The sequence below is a fragment of the Sorex fumeus genome, unplaced genomic scaffold, assembly GCF_029834395.1.
Source record: "Sorex fumeus unplaced genomic scaffold, SorFum_2.1 ptg000157l, whole genome shotgun sequence".
Lineage (NCBI taxonomy): Eukaryota > Metazoa > Chordata > Mammalia > Eulipotyphla > Soricidae > Sorex > Sorex fumeus.
Window position 1 is genome coordinate 4,201,949 of NW_026606214.1, and position 19,224 is coordinate 4,221,172.

The 19,224-nt window shown below is 44.9% G+C and overlaps 1 pseudogene; it reads left to right on the forward strand.

The window, feature by feature from the left end:
* Positions 1-9,981: 9,981 nt before the first annotated feature.
* Positions 9,982-14,592, forward strand: LOC130016574 (casein kinase I-like; annotated as a pseudogene).
* The last annotated feature ends 4,632 nt before the right edge of the window (positions 14,593-19,224 follow it).

Genomic DNA, 19,224 nt, shown 5'->3' on the forward strand with positions numbered 1-19,224 from the left:
GCTGGGGACAGTACACTCAGGGGCTTGTGAAGGTGTGGATGTGCCTGCTGTGTGATGGTGTCAGGACACAAACACATCTGTATTAACTCAGTGTCCCTCGTGTCATTTGCATATTCATGAGGAGTTAGAATTTATAGCTGAAGGCCTGGTCCAACCTGAGAAGGGGCTTGTGGAAGCTAACCAGTCCATCCTCAAGGGAATGGAAGAGGTACACGTTCTGGTCCTTTTTGAGGAGACGAGACCCTGCCCTGTCCCTGGACTCTGCAAACAGAGCTCCCCCTCTGGAGCGGCCAAGCCCTTTCAGGACCTTCCCTCAGGGCTCCCACATCTGTGTGGTCTGAACACATCTGGACACACCTGAGCTTTGAGGTTATTTCTGGGATCCTGTAAGTGCCCAAGGGATACTACATTGAGACTACAAAGCCATCTTAATGCTCCTGTGGTTTCCATTGGAGGTATTAATAAGTCCAGAGACATCACCTGCATACAGGTTTTACTGCCTTATCAATAGGTTAAGTGTTCTGTCCTCAAGATAAATATGCACAATTTCACCTTCTGTGTCCTATACTGATTTTAATTTTAATTTTCCTGAAAAAATTTAGTTTTATTGAAGAAGGAAATCTCGTTTCTAAGAGATTTCTGCATATCTGCACCCATTTCTTCCATTTCTACACCCCTTCAAGCCTGCAACTCGGGGTTCAGTCTAGGAACTTGGCGCCCCCTACATCCCTGTCGCCCCATGCAAGGAGAGACTCTGGGCTCACATGTGTGTTAACTTGTCATGTCTCTAACACAGAACTGAATCCTGGCTGTTCACTTCAGAAGCCTTGTTCTTGAATCATATTCTTTTATGGCACTTTTGGTATTGAGCCACATCAGGTGTTCCGAGGACTGACTCCTGGCTTGCACTCAGGTATCGCTGAGGTCAATGTATCCTCGAAAAAAAATATATATATGATTTGCCAATAATTTATATATATATGTATAACTGTATCACTGTCATCACGTTGTTCATCTATTTGTTCGACTGTGCACCATACCCATTCGTCCCTGTCGCATGCTAGTGTATGGTCCTCATTGCCCTGACCCTGAAATACTCCAATACGCCATCCAGCTACACAAGGTTGTGACAGGGACGGCAGAACAGAAACACAGAATCTGGTCATCATCATGTGAGCCATCATTCTCCTTTATTGATCTCTAGGATCCTGCATGAGATATCTCTCTGTTTCTTTCTACTTCTCTCTCTCTTTCTTTCTCACTCACTCTCTCTGGTCTATGGATTGTAATCGACACACTGAAAGGTTACTATGTATAGCCCTTTTCCTACTTTCAATACTCAGTTCTTGTCCAGACTGATCATATCTACCTATTCCTTTCATAATGCTCCTCCTCCTTCCTTCACCCCACACACATGAAGCAAGTTTCCAACCTTTAACTAGTCATTAAGGCCCCTGTGTTTCCTGGCACTGAATATTGATCTTTATAAAAGTATAAATCCCGTGGAAGAGTGCAATTATTCAGTATCAATCCCTTTATTTCTGACACATTTCACTCAGCCCGAAATCTCCATGTCCATCCATTTATAAGCAAATTTCATGATTTCATTTTCCCTGGTGGCCACATAGTATCCCATTATGTAGATGTACTGCATTTCATCCAGTTGTCTCTTCTCAGACAATCTGGTTTTTTCATAGTTGGCTATAATGAATGCAGTATTGTGATGCAGTAAACATAGGCTTGCAAATATATTTCCAAATTAGTGTTTTGGATCCTTTGGGGCCGATACAAACAATGGAATTTCTGGGTCATATGGAAGGTCAATTCTACATATATTGGGAAGTATCTAAGATTTTTACAAAGAAGTCTATCATGGTGATAAATTCCAACCAGAATAATTATTGCATTTCCTCCACATCTAGGCCAACACAGAATGTTTTGGTTCTTTGTGTTGTATGCCCTTCTCCCTGGTATGAGGTTATATCTCATTATTCTTTAATTTGCATTTCTCTGATAAGAGCTTTGGAGAATTTGTTCATTCAATTATCTGCCTCAAAGTCTACTTAAGTATGTTATGTGTTCAAAACCCCCATTTTAGATGGGGTTGATTTTTTCTTGATAAGCTCTATAAGTGCTTTATATATGTTTTAGTAATCTTATATCAGATGAGGCATGGGAAGATATTTTCCCCAAGGTTTGTATTGTTTTTTGATTCTGGTCAACATTTCATTTACATTGATTGGACCATTTAAAAAAGAGATACTTAGGCAGAGTGGGATGGGGGTTAGGGGGTGGAAGGGATACTGCGATGAGTGGTGGTGGAGAATGGGCACTGGTGGAAGGATGGGTACTCGATCATTGTATAACTGAAACCCAAGCACGGAAAATTGTAATCTACAACTGTACCTCATGGTATTTCACTAATAAAAATAAATAAATAAATAAATAAATAAAGAGAGACTGAGAACACAAAAAGCATGAAATGAGTGAAAACTTTGGCTCCACATTGATTCCAAAATTATTAGGTTACGTGAGAAAAATTGAAACAAGAACACAGAGACCATGTGTTTGTTGGCAACACAAAATGCTTGTAATGGGCTGACCACAATCACAAAGACAAAGTCAGCTTCAATGTTGGGTGCACAAGCAGCTGAGAGAGTGGGTGAATCCTCAGGTGGAATTATGATCAATGTGGGTGAATCACTGCAGGTCCAGAGTCAGGACACACCTCATGTGTCTTCACAGCACAGCACCTCACTCAGCCTCTGTGCACATAGTGAAGTGCTAGTATGTGGCTCCTCCTTCCACAAGCACAAGGACAAACAAAATCAGCTCTGGACTCACTTCCCACTGCCTTCTCAGAGAGTCACCAGGGCTCACCACTTCCCTTTCAGACAAAAATGATCCTCGGGTGCTTTATGTGTCTTCTGGAAAACCAAAAGCATTAACTGTTGGAGATGATCATAGTCGTGTTCATGGCATCACCAAGTACAGTAACCAAGATGCACACACAACACACAACGCAGCGCTCAATTCTGCCTGTGTTTCCGCCTTCAGCCGTGGAGTCAGTTCTTTCTCACCTTCAGTTCTGTTTCAGGGACAGTGATCATTGTTTCCTTCCTTCTGTCCCTGAGATTACTGAGTCTTCCTGTCAGTGTTTTCCTCAGGTCAGAGAGCACGGAGAGGATTGTTGCTGTCCGCACACCCACAGGGCTTTGGATGTTCTGATGTTCTTACCTGGATTCAGTCCATATTCATTAAACAAACGAATTATGTTTTCATTGTTCCTAGTGCTCTGTGGGAGGTTAGCGTGTAAGTGCCCGGTGGTCTGGACATGGAACAATCTATTCATCTAGTGCTGTGACTCTAGTAACTTCTGGCAATCACAAAGCCTATGGTGTTTTCTCTCTGGGACTGGGAAGGCCAGAGGTTGGCAGGAATAACTTTGGGTTCTGGTGCTGACAAGCCTCACTGAGACCTGTGACATCCCTTGGAGAACAGGCTTTCAATAATATAATGAAGCTATAGTATTTATACAGTGAGTTTCAGGAATATAAACTCAGTCCAACTGTACAGAGTTGAGAGCCCAGAATAAATTCTTAGATCTTTAACGTGAATAGTTGGGAAAGGATTCCATCCTATGGAGTGAAGCAAGGAAAATCTCTTCCACAAATGGTCTTGGTAAAACAGCACCACATACAAAAACAAAAATAGAAGATAGAATTCAATCCTTATGCAGCTTTGATAGCATAGTCTTTAACATCACTTAATCACTTAATCACTTAACTTCCCGTTAGTCGTCGATTTGCTCGAGCGGGCGCCAGTAACGTCTCCATTTGTCCCTGTCGCGTGCTAGTGTAGCCCAATGGCATCTGTTTGCTCCGGGAACATGGAGGGCCTCAAACCGATCGTTCATGATCTTGACAAAGAAGTCTGACCATCTGGTAGGTGGGCGGCCACGCGGTCTCTTGACATCCCGTGGAATCCAATCAGTAACAGCTCTAGTCCAACGGTCGTCTTTAAATCTCATTACGTGACCAGCCCATCTGATTTTCGACACCTTGGCATATGAGACAGCATCCCTGATCCTTGATCGTCGACGGATGTCAGAACTCCGGATTCATTCTCTCATTTGAGTGAAACGTGATATTCCAAGCATAGCTCTTTCTATTCTTCTTTGGGAGACCTGAATGGCGTTCTCATCTTGTTTGCGTAGGGCCCAGGTCTCTGAGGCATATGTTAATGCAGGAAGAACAGTGGAATCAAAGAGATGTGCCAGGAGCCGGAGGTTCTTCGTCCTCTTAGCTATTTCTTCGACGTTCTTGAAGGCGTTCCAAGCCGCTCTCTTCCTCCTGCGCAGCTCGAGTGCCAGGTCATTTCTCATGTTGACCTCTCGACCTAGGTACACATAGCTGTTGCATTCAGAGATGGTCGTTCCATTGAAAGCGAATGGGGCGTCAGGAACAAGGCTGTTTCTCATAAACATTGTCTTGGTAAGATTCAGCTGTAGTCCTACCTTTCCATACTCACGGTCAAAGTCGGCCAGCATTTGTGCCGCTTGGCTGATGTTTGGTGTTATTAAAACAATATCATCAGCAAAGCGGAGGTGGTGTAGTTGCCGACCATCTATCTTCACTCCCATTCCTTCCCATTCCAGTCGTCGCATGATGTTTTCGAGGGTGGCACTGAAGAGTTTCGGTGAAATGCTATCACCCTGCCGCACCCCTCTCTTGACATCAACGATCACTTCTTTGTAGAATGGTGAGATCCTGGTAGTGAATCCGCAATACAGCTCACGGAGGATCCTGATATATTGGGCTTGAATGCCCTGATTGGCTAGGGCTTCAATGACCACTTCCGTCTCAACAGAATCAAAGGCCTTCTTTAAATCAATGAACGTTAAGCAGAGCGGCATCTTGAACTCCCGAGAAACCTCAATGAGCTTGGTTACCGTGTGGATATGGTCGATGGTGCTGAATCCTTTGCAGAACCCTGCTTGCTCGCATGGTTGTCCTTCATCTAGTGTTCTGCCAATCCTATTCAGGATGACTCGAGTGAACAGCTTGTAGATGACAGACAATAGGCAGATCGGGCGATAGTTGCCAATGTCATGGATGTCTCCCTTCTTGAACAGTAGTACGGTCCTGCTGGTTTTCCATTGGGACGGAACCTTGCATTCAGACAGGTAGCGAGTGAAGAGCCGAGCCAGTGTATTGATGAGTACTGACGGCAGGTTCTTCAGGTGTTCAGGTCTGACCTTGTCTGGGCCGGGTGCTGTTTGCTTCTTTACCAACGAAATGGCGTGTCGGATTTCGGAAGGGAGAACGTTAGGAACAACATACCCATCCTGTGGAATTTGGTATGTCGGCAAGTGGACATGGCTATCGAAGAGATTTGAGTAGAAGTCATGGATAATCTTCTCCATTGCTGTTCTGGAGGATGTGATGGATCCATCAGGACGTCGGAGGGCAGTCATCTTGGTCTTATAGTTGGCGAAGGACAGGCGGGCCTTACGAATACTTTTCCCGGCTTCTGCCGCATCTACCAGTACTTCTGCTCTTCTCTCTTTGAGGTCTTCCTTGATCGCATCTCTGCACTGCTTTGCGAGCTCGGACGTTAGCTTGCGGTTGCCTGAGGCATGCGTCAAACCACGCTGGCGAATTAGCTCAAGAGTTTTCGAAGATAGGCGACTTTTTGTGGCTATCTCTCTCTTGGCGTTCCTCGCACATTCATGGAGGTGCTGAACCAGTCGATCGTATTCCTCGTCAATGTTGTCAACAATGGCATCTTCCCATGTTGCCGCAATAGTACCAAAGAGTTCCCAGTTGGTGGTCATTCTGGGAGTTCTCTTTTTGAACTTTGCAGCCCTTTCTCCCCGCTCTGTGAAGTAGAATTTTGCACGAAGGAGACGGTGGTCCGATCCCGTTCGAAATTTTGGGACAACAGCGACATCAGTCAGGCAAAACCGTCGATTGAATATGATGTGGTCTATTTCGTTGTGGAATCATCCACCGGGAGACTCCCATGTCCATCGTTTAGATTCTGCCTTCTGGAACTCTGAGTTACCATGGATGGTCTTGGTCGACATGATGAACTCTGACAGTCTCTCACCCTATTCCTTCCATTCTAGGCCGGGCACATCTCTTTGATTCCACTGTTCTTCCTGCATTAACATATGCCTCAGAGACCTGGGCCCTACGTAAACAGGATGAGAACGATATTCAGGTCTCCCAAAGAAGAATAGAAAGAGCTATGCTTGGAATATCACGTTTCACTCAAATGAGAGAACGAATCCGGAGTTCTGACATCCGTCGACGATCAAGGATCAGGGAAGCTGTCTCATTTGCCAAGGTGTCGAAAATCAGATGGGCTGGTCACGTAATGAGATTTAAAGACGACCGTTGGACTAGAGCTGTTACTGATTGGATTCCACGAGATGTCAAAAGACCGCGTGGCCGCCCACCTACCAGATGGTCAGACTTCTTTGTCAAGATCATGAACGATCGGTTTGAGGCCCTCCATGTTCCCGGAGCAAACAGATGCCATTGGGCTACACTAGCACGCGACAGGGACAAATGGAGACGTTACTGGCGCCCGCTCGAGCAAATCGACGACTAACGGGAAGTTAAGTGATTAAGTGATTAAGTGATATGTTGGTCGGACAAGGTGAGTAGAAACACATCCAGGGAAATCTGTTCTAGGGTGCGTTGATCTGCTAAATGAGAATCTGTCCTAGAAGCAGTTTTCCTGTGTGTCCTGACTAGCTTGTATGAGACTGAACTTTCTCCCCTTCAAACTGCCGTCAGTAAATGATTTCAGTATATTGAGGCAGTTTCCCTTTTATCACAGAAACCTAGCTGGTCTTAGATATGCAGATCTCAGGTACTAGTCAGCCCTGATCTTTGGGATGTAAATCCAAGTGCTTGTTGCTTGTAAAAGGTGAGGCCAGTATTCCTGGCCTGCAGATGTAAAGAAACAATGTGAATGTAAAGAAACAATGTATGGTTTGAAGCCTCAATGTTCCTTTTGTAACTCCTTTTGATGACATCACTATATTGTGCCCCTTAGAGGTACTATGATCTATATAAGGGAGATTTCAGGGCTCTCTGGGGGACACGTGCATCAGAGAACCTGGAAAGATGGGGCTAAGGACAGAAGCTGAGAGAACAAAGGAGCACGTGCTTGAGAGATCCTGGGGCCTCCATGACATACATCTGTTCCATGTAATAAAATGCTGCTAAGACCAACCAGCCTGGCCCCCGTTTCCTTCCTTCGCCTGACCATCGCCATCGACCTCCCTGGCGTGGGGAAACGGCCTGACCGCTGGCCTTTTAATTTTTTGTGTTTACACAAATATTGATTGAAGCAAGATTTTAAAAAGCAACTTATATAGAAAGAAAAGCCCATTAGATTCTCAGCATATCTTTCGAATGGGACTTGATCAGCAAGAAGAGAATAGTGGGATATAGGAAAAAGAGCGAAGAGACAAAAGCCCCTCAATGAAATGAATGCCTCACTAAAAATGCTATTCCGGCTAGATTGTCACTGAGAATTCACAGCCTTGAAGCCAGGTTTGCAGAAGCCTTGAGAGAGCTTCTTTAAAAGAGGAGACAGGCTTCACGCCCTACCAAGGTCACGAGTTGCCCCCCACAAGCATCTTTTTGACACAGCCATGGCTCCAGAAGCACAAGGACTTAATGCAGAGCCTGGAAACCTGCGGCAGAAAAGTGAATGGACTATGTCTTAATCCGTGCCACCATGCCTGAACAGAAGGGAAAGGGTGTTGCTCCCTTCCACCTTTCTCCCTCTGGACAGCAAGATAGTGACTGCCTCAGAGCTTTTTAGAAAGACGAATATGAGTCGGTCGTGACGGGGCAACTGAAACCTCATGGGAAGTGGAGCGTTCCCTGCTTGTCCTTCATGCCTACCGAGGTCACGGGTTGCCACCCCCTCACACCCCAAGAAGCTCTCCGGCTCAGACATGGCTCCAGAAGCACAAGTACTTAATGCAGAGCCCAGCAGCTTGCGGCTGAAAAGTGAATGGACTATGTGTTAATCCACGCCACCATGCCTGCCTGGAAGGGAAAGGGTGTTGCTCCCTTCAGCCTTTCTCCCTCTGGACAGCAAGATGGCGGCTGCCTCAGAACTTTTTGGAAAGCAGGTATGAGCCGGTCGTGATTGGGCAACTGAAACCTCATGGGAAGGGGGGCATTCCCAGCTCATCCTTCACGCCCTACCAAGGTCATGAGTTTCCCCCCACGAGCGGCTCTCCGGCCCGGCCATGGCTCCAGAGCCACAGAAACCAATCTTATAATTATCTGACTCTTGGTAGAAATACTTTCAGGCTTAATGAGTAGAATACCAGAAATCCAAAATCGTGCGGCTGTGATAGCTATGCTGTGACAAGTGGGAAGACCGCTGCATTGAGCCTTGAAGCACAGGAGCTGTCACAGGTGCAGATCTTGGTGGTAGTAGTCAATATTCAAACAAGAACTTTGAAGGCCAAAGTGGAGAAGGGTTCCATGTGAACAGTAGTTGAACATGGGTCAGTCGGTCCTAAGAGATGGGTGAGCGCCATTCCAGAGGGATGAGCAATGGCCTCCATAGCCCTTTGTGGATCAAAATATTATGCACTGTAGCACTGTCCTCCTGTTGTTCATCGATTTGCTCAGGCAGGCTCAGTAATGTCTCTGTTGTGAAACTTGTTGTTACTCTGTTAACATATCAAAAACGTCATGGGTAGCCTGCCAGGCTTTGCCGTGTGGGTGTGGTACTCTTGGTAACTTGCCGGGCTCTCCGAGAGGGGTGGAGGAATCGAACTCGGGTAGGCCAAGTTGGCTGCATGCATTGCAAACGCCCTACCACTGTGCTATCCCTCCAGTCCCAAAATATTATAAGACAACAAAAAGAAATTCTACTGATAACAGGTTTAAAAATACAAAATAAAATGTATCTCTTCATAACCAAAAAACTTACTTAGCTGAAAAAACAGTTAAGACAAATCCATTTAAAATGGCAGCAAATACATCACAGAAATTAGAAACACATAAACCGGAGATGTGAAAGATACGTGCACTGAAAACTAATGCATGATGAAGAAAATGGAAAGGCACTCTAAATGTTCACTGCAGTATCATAGAAGTCTATGCAATCCTCATGAAAATTAGAATCTTTTCTTTCATGAAAACATATCAAAGGTAGGTAAAGAGATGTACATGATAACCTTTCAGTATCTGTATTGCAAACCATAATGCCCAAAAGGAGAGAAAGAGGGGTCAGGGGAGAGGGAGAGAGAGAGAGTACCATAGGGGCATCCTGGGAGGGCACCGGGAGGGGGGGGGTGGCCAGAGAGAAACTCTGGATATTGGTCGTGGGAAATGTACCCTGGTGGAGGGATAAGTGTTGGAGAATTGTATGACAGAAAACGGGACAGCTTTGTAGTGTCGATTCAATAAAAAGGATTCAATTTTAAAATATGATGTGGTGAAATAAACGGATACTTCTCTAAAAATTGACATTCCCATAGACTGTTGGCATGTAAAAAGGTGTTTATCAACACTTTCTGTCAGGGAAATGTAAACAAAAAGGACATGAAGATCATCTCTCACCACTGACAATAGACAATATTAGAAGACTGGAGACAACCCGTGTTGAGACTTCCTCTAAATGGAGCACTGTTTCAGTGTAGGTGGGAGTGTGGTCTGATTCAGCATATATGAAAAACACTGAGCGATCTCTCCAAAACTGGAACTAGAGGCTGCAGCCGGAGTAACGGGATGTCGTTGTCTGTGGAGAGAAAGGGGTCCCTCCGGCGGGAGGCGGCGGCAGCCTGGGCAGCGGGATCGCCGCCCTAAACTCAGCGTGCCCCCACCCCCGTTTTCCGTCCACCTCTTCCACCGCCACCGCAGTGCTCCGTGGACTAGCCTTTCAGCCTTCAGAGGTGCCGGGGACTGGCCCCAGCCTCCAGCTTCGTCGCTCATGATGGCAAGCAGCAGCGGCTCCAAAGCCAAATTCATCATCGTGAGGAAATACAAGCTGGTACGGAAGATCGTGTCCGGCTCCTTCGGGGACGTTTACCTGGCCATCAACATCACCAACGACGAGGAAGTGGCCTTGAGCTGAATTCGCAGAAGACCTAGGACCCACAGCTGCCAGACGAGAGCGCTGTAAGATCCTCCAAGGTGGGGTCGGCATCCCGCACGTAAGGTGGTATAGTCAGGAAAAAGACTACAATGTGATAGTCATGGATCTTCTTGGACCCAGCTTCGAAGACCACTTCAGTTTCTGTTCAAGAAGATTCTCAATCACTTAATCACTTAAGTTCTTGTTAGTGTCGATTTGCTCGAGCGGGCGCCAGTAACATCGCCATTTGTCCCTGTCACGTGCTAGTGTAGCCCAGTGGCATCTGTTTGCTCTGGGAAAATGAAGAGCCTCAAACAGATCGTTCATGATCTTGATGAAGAAGTCTGACCATCTGGTAGGTGGGCAACCATGCGGTCTTTTGACATCCCATGGAATCCAGTCGGTAACAGCTCTAGTCCAGCGGTCGTCCTTAAATCTCATTACGTGACCAGACCATTTGATTTTTGACACCTTGGCAAATGAGACAGCATCCCTGATTCTTGATCGTCGACGGATGTTCGAACTCAGGATTCTTTCTCTCATTTGAGTGAAACGTGATATTCCAAGCATAGCTCTTTCTATTCTTCTTTGGGAGACCGGAATAGCATTCTCATCCAGTTTGTGTAGGGCCCACGTCTCTGAGGCATATGTAAATGCAGGAAGAACAGTGGAATCAAAAAGATGTGCCTGGAGCCGGAGGTTCTTCATCCTCTTAGCTATTTCTTCAACGTTCTTGAAGGCGTTCCAGGCCGCTCTCTTCCTCCTGCGCATCTTGGGTGCCAGGTCATTTGTCATGTTGACTTCTCGACCTAGGTACACATAGTTGTTGCATTCGAAGATGGTCATTCTGTTGAGAGTGAATGGGGCATCAGGAACGAGGCTGTTTCTCATAAACATTGTATTTGTAAGATTCAGCTGCAGTCCTACCTTTCCACACTCACGGTCGAAGTCGGCCAGCATTTGTGCGCTTGGCTGATGTTTGGTGTTATTAAAAAAATGCCATCAGCAAAGCGGAGGTGGTGAAGTTGCTGGCCATCAATCTTCTCTCCCATTTCTTCCCATTCCAGTCGTCGCATGATGTTCTCGAGGGTGGAACTGGAGAGTTTCGGTGAAATAGTATCACTCTGCCAAACCCCTCTCTTGACATCAATGATTACTTCTTCGTAGAATGGTGAGATCCTGGTAGTGAATCCACAATACAGCTCATGGAGGATCTTGATGTATTGGGCTTGAATGCCCTGATTGGCTAGGGCTTCAATGACCACTTCCCTCTCAACAGAATCAAAGGCCTTCTTTAAATCAATGAATGTTAGACAGAGAAGCATCTTGAACTACTGAGAAACCTCAATGAGCTTGGTTATCGTGTGGATATGGTTGATGGTGCTGAATCCTTTGCGGAACCCGGCTTGCTCACATGGTTGTCCTTCATCTAGTGTTCTGCCAATCCTATTTAGGATGACTCAAGTGAACAACTTGTAGATGATAGACAATAGGCAGATTGGGGGATAGATGCCAATGTCATGGATGTCTCCCTTCTTGAACAGTAGTACGGTCCTGCTGGTTTTCCATTGGGACTGAACCTTGCATTCAGACAGGTAGCGTGTGAAGGGCCCAGGCATTGTATTGATGAGTACTGATGGCAGGTTCTTCAGGTGTTCAGGTCTGACCTTCTCTGGGCTGGGTGCTTTTTGTTTCTTTACTGATGAAATGGCGTGTCGGATTTCGGAAGGGAGAACATTGGGAAAGACATATCCATCCTGTGGAAATTGGTATTTCGGCAAGTGGACATGGCTATCAAAGAGATTTGAGTAGAAGTCATGGATAATCTTCTCCATTGCCATTCTGGAGGATGTGATGGATCCATCAGAACGTCGGAAGGCAGTCATCTTGGTCTTGTAGTTGGCGAAGGACAGTCGGGCATTGAGAATACTTTTCCCAGCTTTTGCTGCATCTACCAGCACTTCTGCTCTTCTCTCTTTGAGGTCTTCCTTGATCGCATCTCTGCACTGCTTTGCGAGCTCAGACATTAGCTTTCGGTTGCATGAGGCTTACGCCAAGCCACGTTTGTATATAAGCTCAAGAGTTTTTGAAGGCAGGCTTTTTTTGTGGCTATCTGTCTCTTGGCGTTCCTCACACAATCATGGAGGTGCTGAACCAGTCGATCGTATTCCTCATCAATGTTGTCAACAATGGCATCTTCCCATGTTGCTGTAATAGTGCCAAAGAGCTCCCAGTTGGTGGTCATTTTGGGAGTTCCATTTTTAAACTTTGCAGCCCTTTCTCCCTGCTCTGTGAAGTAGAATTTTGCATGAAGGAGACGGTGGTTCGATCCCGTTAGGAATTTTTGGAACAACAGTGAAATCTTTCAGGCAAAACCGTCGATTGGATATGATGTGGTCTATTTCGTTGTGGAATCGTCCACCGGGAGACTCCCATGTCCAACGTTTAGATTCTGCCTTCTGGAACTCTGAGTTACCATGGATGGTCTTGGTCGACATGATAAACTCAGACAGTCTCTCACCCTGTTCCTTCCATTCTAGGCCATGGGTCCCGATGTGAAGTTCTTCAGCTGATCTTCTTGGTCCTATCTTGGCATTAAAATCACCCACAATGATCTTGTAGAAGGTGTTTTCTTCTTTATAGAATTTCTCCAGCTCCCTGTAGAACTTCTTGATTTCTCTTTCATCATAATGAGATGTTGGTGCGTAGATAGAAACTGCTGGCATTGAGCCATATGTATTCAAATGTAAATGTCTGATTTGGGTTGTTAGGCATTCGAATGAATCAATGCTCATGGCCAAGTTTGTGTTGACAAGAACACCGACGCCTCCGACACCTCTTTTATCACATGTTCTGAGGAAGAATTCTTCTCCAGTGTCGAAAACGGCATGGTGAGATTTGTACCTTCTTGTCTCGGTCAGACCAATGATGTCGTACTTGATCATTCGCACTTATACCATCAGGTCCTCGATGGATGCTTCTGATGCTAGCGTACGTGCATTGAAAGTACAGATAATCATTTTTGTCTTTCTTCATTTTGGCAGCCTAGTTCGGCCTTGAGATTTTATCTGCCTCTCCTTTCTCATCCTTCTCAGTGCTGCCTTGTCGGTGAAGACTTCAGGGTCAGGTGAATGAGATCATTGTAGTTACTGGTTTTGGCATATTGAATACAAAACGGATAGCTTGCCATGCTCTTTCATGTTGGCAGAATACTCTCGGTAACTTTCCAGTCTTTCTGAGAGGGAGAGAGGCTTTTGGGGTGACCTCTAATCGCCCTCATAGGTGTTACCATATTTGAACCATATCAAATATGGTATGGCAATTCCGGAAGATGGGTATTTAGTGTCTTATGGTGTGTCCAGAAAGCATCCTGGGGTGTGGTGGCGGCTAGGTAGTGGAGGTAGTGTTGGTCGTGGAGGTCTGCCAGTGGGGTATTTATCTGGTCCCGGTAGGAGTAGGGTGGGTCTTCTGTGCGCAATCCGATTTCTGGGTCTCTGTTGATTGGTTGAAGCAGAGTGGATAGGGTAGTGTTGGTCTCCTGATTAGAATCCCTTTGTCACCTGTGATTGGTGAGAGCAAGCAGAGAATCTCTGTCCTTGGGTCCGTTGAGCCTGGAGTCCAAGGTCTCATAAAGTTCTGCTTATCTTGTTCTGTGGATCTTCATTCGTGTGTGAGTCTCGGCCGGAGCTGCCACGTGGGTTCGGAAAGCGTCCTGGAGTGTGGCGGCAGTTGGGTAGTGGAGGTAGTGTCGGAGGTAGTGTTCAAGGAGATTCACAATGAAAAATGAAAACTCTACTTATGTTAGCTGACCAGATGATCAGTAGAATTGAAAATGTGCATACAACGAATTTTATGCACGGAGACATTAAACCAGACAACTTCCAAATGGGTATTGGGCCTCACTGTAATAAGTTATTCCTTATTGATTTTACTTTGGTCAAAAAGTACAGAAACAACAGGACACTACAACACCTACCGTCCAGGGAAGATAAAAATCTCACTGGCACTTCCCAGTGTGATAGCATCAATGCATATCTTGGGATTGAACTAAGTCCCCGAGATGATATGGAATCTTTAGGATATGTTTTGACATACTTTAATAGAACCAGTTTTCCGTGGCAAGGACTCAAGGCTGCAACAAAGAAACAAAAATATGAAGACTAGTTAAAAGTAGATGTCCGCTCCTGTTGAAGTTTTATGTAAGGGATTTCCCACGGAATTTGCCATGTACTTATACTACTGTCGTGGGCTGCGCTTTGAAGAGGCCCTGGATTGTATGTATCCGAGGCAGCTATTTCGCATTCTTTTCAGGACCCTGAACCACCAATATGACTACACTTTTGATTGGACAACGTTTTAAAGCAGAAAGCAGCACAGCAGGCAGCCTCTTCAAGTGGGCAGGGTGAGCAGGCCCAAACCCCCACAGGCAAGCAAACTGACAAAACCAAAAGTAACATGGAAGTTTTCTGAGCATGAATTGAGGAACAGAAGAAGCAGAGTGGATGTCTGGAGCAGCATTTGTTTCTCCCCAAATCTAGACGTTTTAGTTCTAGCCATTGGTTGTGGACAACCATTTACTTGGTGTAAGGAACTTAATTTCAGTATAAACTGGCTCTGAGCAGCATTGGTGATGCTGTATCCTGAGTTGTAACCACTATAATTGTGAATATTAACTGAGATAGTGAAACATGGTGTCCAGTTTTCTATTGCATTTTTTCAAGTGGAAAAGTTAACTAAATGGTTGATACACAAATTGGTGAAATTGTGCATATGGCATTTTTTTGGTTTGTTTCGTTAAACATTTTTTTTGAAATATAATTCTTTGAGATCTCATTTCAGAAGAATGGCATGAACAGTCTTCAGCCACAGATGTGATGGTTATAAATGCTCGCAATTGTGCATTCTTAGGGTGTATCTCTCCCTGGGTTTGGCAAGTTGTTCACTTGAAACATTCTTAAAGTGGTTGGCTTCTTGTTTGAAAGCCAGCTGATAAGGTAGCAACCAAAGATTCCAGTTTTTGAGCATATAAAAGACTCTGTCTGCTTACCTGTGCTAGAAAATAGCAGCGTCTAAAATGAAGACTTAAGAAAAAAACTTAGTGACTACTAGATTATACTTAGGACTCTGCATTAACTCTATAATGTTCTTGGCATTGGTATTAAAAAAAAGTATATTTGTCACAGAGTTAGTTAATATCTTACAACTGGTCATGTATATATGTTGCTTAGGTAAATATAATAACTGTAAACATCTATATGACCTGGGATTTTTATTTTGAAATGGGAGCTTTTTTATTTACAAGTTCATTAAAAACTAAACATTGAAAAAAATTGGATATAGCATTTCCACATTTCCCGGGATAATATTTTTCCCTAATATGAAATATTAATTTGAGAAAATATATAAAAACATATGTTCACTGCAGCATTTAGTATAAAGATCAGGACATATAAGCAATCTCTATATTCCATAAAAAGTTTCAGGGCTAAGAAGTTGTGCTGTATACCTACAATGTAATAATATGCAGTTATAAGAAAAGGTAAAATAGTGCAGATTACTGCAACATGGATGGAACTATAGAATATCAGATTAAATGAGGAAAGTCTGATGGGAAAGTATAAATTCAGACAATCTCATTCATCTGTGGTACACAGAGAACAGAGGTTCAGGATGGACAGGATCCAATGATAATGGCCTCTGCATCATAACCATACTCTGCTGTTCCTAAGAAGAATTGGGTGGGGTCTTAGATCACTAGTAAGAAAAGACCAAGCACAGGAACCACAGAAGAGTGTGGAGGTCTGTGGGGATTTGGTGCTGGAGAAGCATGGGGAGTTTGGGACTCACAAGCATCAACACTCAGACTATTGTCATCGTGTTTCCACAATGACGATATAAAGGTAAGGGGAAACCCTCTTTTGTGAAAAGGAATGATATTTTCTTGAATGAAAATCAACCACACAAAATCTAAAGGGATATAACAGTCTTTAGTGGACTCTGAGACAGGAAGAGGAATACAAATTTGTACTAGAAGAGGAGAGGATTTAATTAAAAATTTTATACTTGATTTGTTAAATTTGACTTACATTTTGTAATAAAAAGAAAGTGATCCCCTAAAAAGGCGAAAAAAGAATTGTAAACAAGATTTAGAAGAAAGAAAAGAAAGTTCCCCCTCGAAGGCCCCTGTCCTCTGGCCCTGGGCACAGTTCTGGAGACCCAGGAGCAGAGCGTCCCCTGGTGGTCACACGCACCCCTGCAGCACCACTGTCTCCCTCAGCAGGTTTGTGTCTGGGCTCACAGGAACTTGCCCTCACTGTGTCTCTTGCACAATAATACACGGCGGTGTCCTCAGTTACCGAGTTGCTCAGTTTTAGGTAAACTTGGTTCTTGGAGGTGTCCCTGAAGATGCTGAGTCGAGACTGAAGACTTAGGTTACAGTTTGTGCTTCCATCACCCCATATAGGAGCAATCCAATCCAGCTCTTTTCCAGGGATGTGGCGGACCCAGACCACAATATTGCTGGTAAGAGAGAATCCAGAGACCGAGCAGGTGAGGGACAGCGTCTGCGAGGGCGTCACTAGGCTTGGTCCCGACTCCTGCAGCTGTATCTGGGACAGGACGCCTGGGAACAGAGACCCACAAATTGAATCACGTACTCAGAGGTCCCATGCCCACCTAGGAGCCTCTGTCCAGGGAATACTCACATCTGGGAACTGCCACCAGAAAGAGGAAGAACCAGCGCTGATGCACCTTCCTGCCCACAAGGTCCATGTTCTCTGACACTGTGTCAGGGGAAGAGGGAACCTGAGTTGGGGTGAGTGTGAACGTGGTTTTAATCCTGGGTCCCGAGTGCATATTTGCATGGGGGAGCCTCTGTAAAGATAGGAGGTGACTGAGGGAGGTTTGTGTGTGGGACCCCTGGGAGGAGGTGCTGAATGTGCTTCATAACACTTAGGTCTGTCCCTGGGGCACTCTCTGAACTGGGCCTCTTCCTCCAGCACAGGAAACATGCTGAGGAGCTATCAGGAAACAGGAATTGCTAAGGGGGAAACATCAGCTGTGGAGGAGAGTCCCCATGTCTCAGGTCCCTAAGGACAAAACCCAACACCCGTTGGGCCTCTACCCTGTAGACAGGCCACTGCCCCTCCATGTTCCTGTGTTGTTTCTTCTGTTCTCCAATTATCTGTGGGAATATTGGGTTTGAACAGTCAGGTTTATTGTTACAGTGAATTCTGACAGAGCTGAGTCAAACCCAAAGTCAATAAAATTTGGCAGGAGTGTCTTCTCACTTGTATCTTGGATAAAAATTCCTTATTCTGAAGCAGATTTACCTTAACTATTCAGAGTAGTTTTGAGAGTGGTCATTGTCACTGATGATGGACTTAATTGGAACAAGGAAGAGCCTCTGCCTGGAGACCTGCCTGGTGTGGTTGTCCTGGTAACAGCACCTGATCCTGCTCTGTCCTGTCTATAACTCAGTGTCCATAGATCAGCATAAACCTCAGGACCCTGTACTGGGGTCATCACTGAGAAATCCTGACCCTGTCAGGAGCATAGAAAGAGCTCATGGAGGACCTTCAGCACACAATCTATTTAGCAGGGAGCCTGGTCTTAGTGTTCAGATTCACACATTTGACAAGGGTACAAGCACACAAGCCCTAAGCACTTCCAGGTGTGGCCCAACCACAGCCCCCAAATGAATAGAGCCTAGACACAGGGTATGTCACTTATTGTTCCTCCTATTTCCAGGAAGCACCAGAGGGTTGGGATAAATCCAAGAGACCAGAAAATATTTTCTAAAATTTAATTTAAAAAAATTCAGCATTGAGGCTGGAGTGGTAATACATTGGGTAGGGCTTTTGCTTTGCATGCGGTCAACCGGGGTTCCATTCTCAGCATCCCATATGATCTGCCAAGAACCTCTAGCAGTCAATTCTGAATGAAGAGCCAGGAGTAACCCTTGTGCATCTCCGGTGTGACCCCACCCCCAAAAAAGAAAAAAATTTTTAGCAAAAATAATAATAAAAATTTTTAGGTCAAAAATAATCAATGTACCCAAATTATTCAAAAACTATAACTAAAATAAATACAAATGCCCCACAAAGTCAGGCAGTATGCGTGTTTGAGCAGGGTGAGTCTCCCCTTCACAGCCACGGTAGCTCTAATGTGGCACCTGAGTTATCCTGAGCTCAGTGAGTGCTCTTGGAGGCAAATAGGAGATGGACAAGAAGCGTTACTTGTCTTTCCATCACTGCACTTTCGGTCGGGTCTCTAACCTCCACCGAAGACCCCAACACTCCTGTCATATTCATACCTGAAAAGTACATTCCAGTGTAGATGATCTCTTGTCTGTCCTGAAACAAACATTGCCTCATGTTCTGACAAGACGTGAGAGAACAAGGTGTGTTTTAGTCATATGAGCAAATGGGAGGAACCAATTTCCTTTACTCAGCTCAGAGTCAGTGCACGCTTTACTGTACCCTGTAGGGAACCAGTCAAGGTGGTGCTGAAGAAGTGCAGGGGAGAGTTTTGATGATTCTCAAAAAATTAGAAATCAAGCTCTCATTTGACCCAGCAATACCACTCCTGGGAATATATCCCAGAGAGGCAAAAATGTATAGTTGAAATGATATCTGCACTTGTATGTCCATTGCTGCACTGTCCACAATAGCCAAAATCTAGAAAAAGCCTGAATGCTTGAGAACAGATGGCTGGCTAAAGAATATTTGGTATATCTACACAACAGAATACTATGCAGCTGTTAGAAATGATGAAGTCATGAAATTTGCAAACAAGTGGTTCTACATGGACAGTATCATGCTAAGTGAAATGAGTCAGAAAGAAGGGACATATATAGAAAGACTGCACTCATCTGGGGAATATAAAGTAACAGAAAGGGAGATGAACACCCAACAATAGTTGAGAAAAGTACCAGGAGGTCTGCTCCACGGCCTGGAAGCTGGCAGCACATGCTGGAGGAAAAGGCAGCTCAAATAGAGAAGGGAACACTAAGTAAAGGGTGTTTGGAGGACTCGCTCAGGCTGCGAGATGCATGCTGAAAGTAGACTATAGACCAAACATGATGGCCACTCAATACCTCTA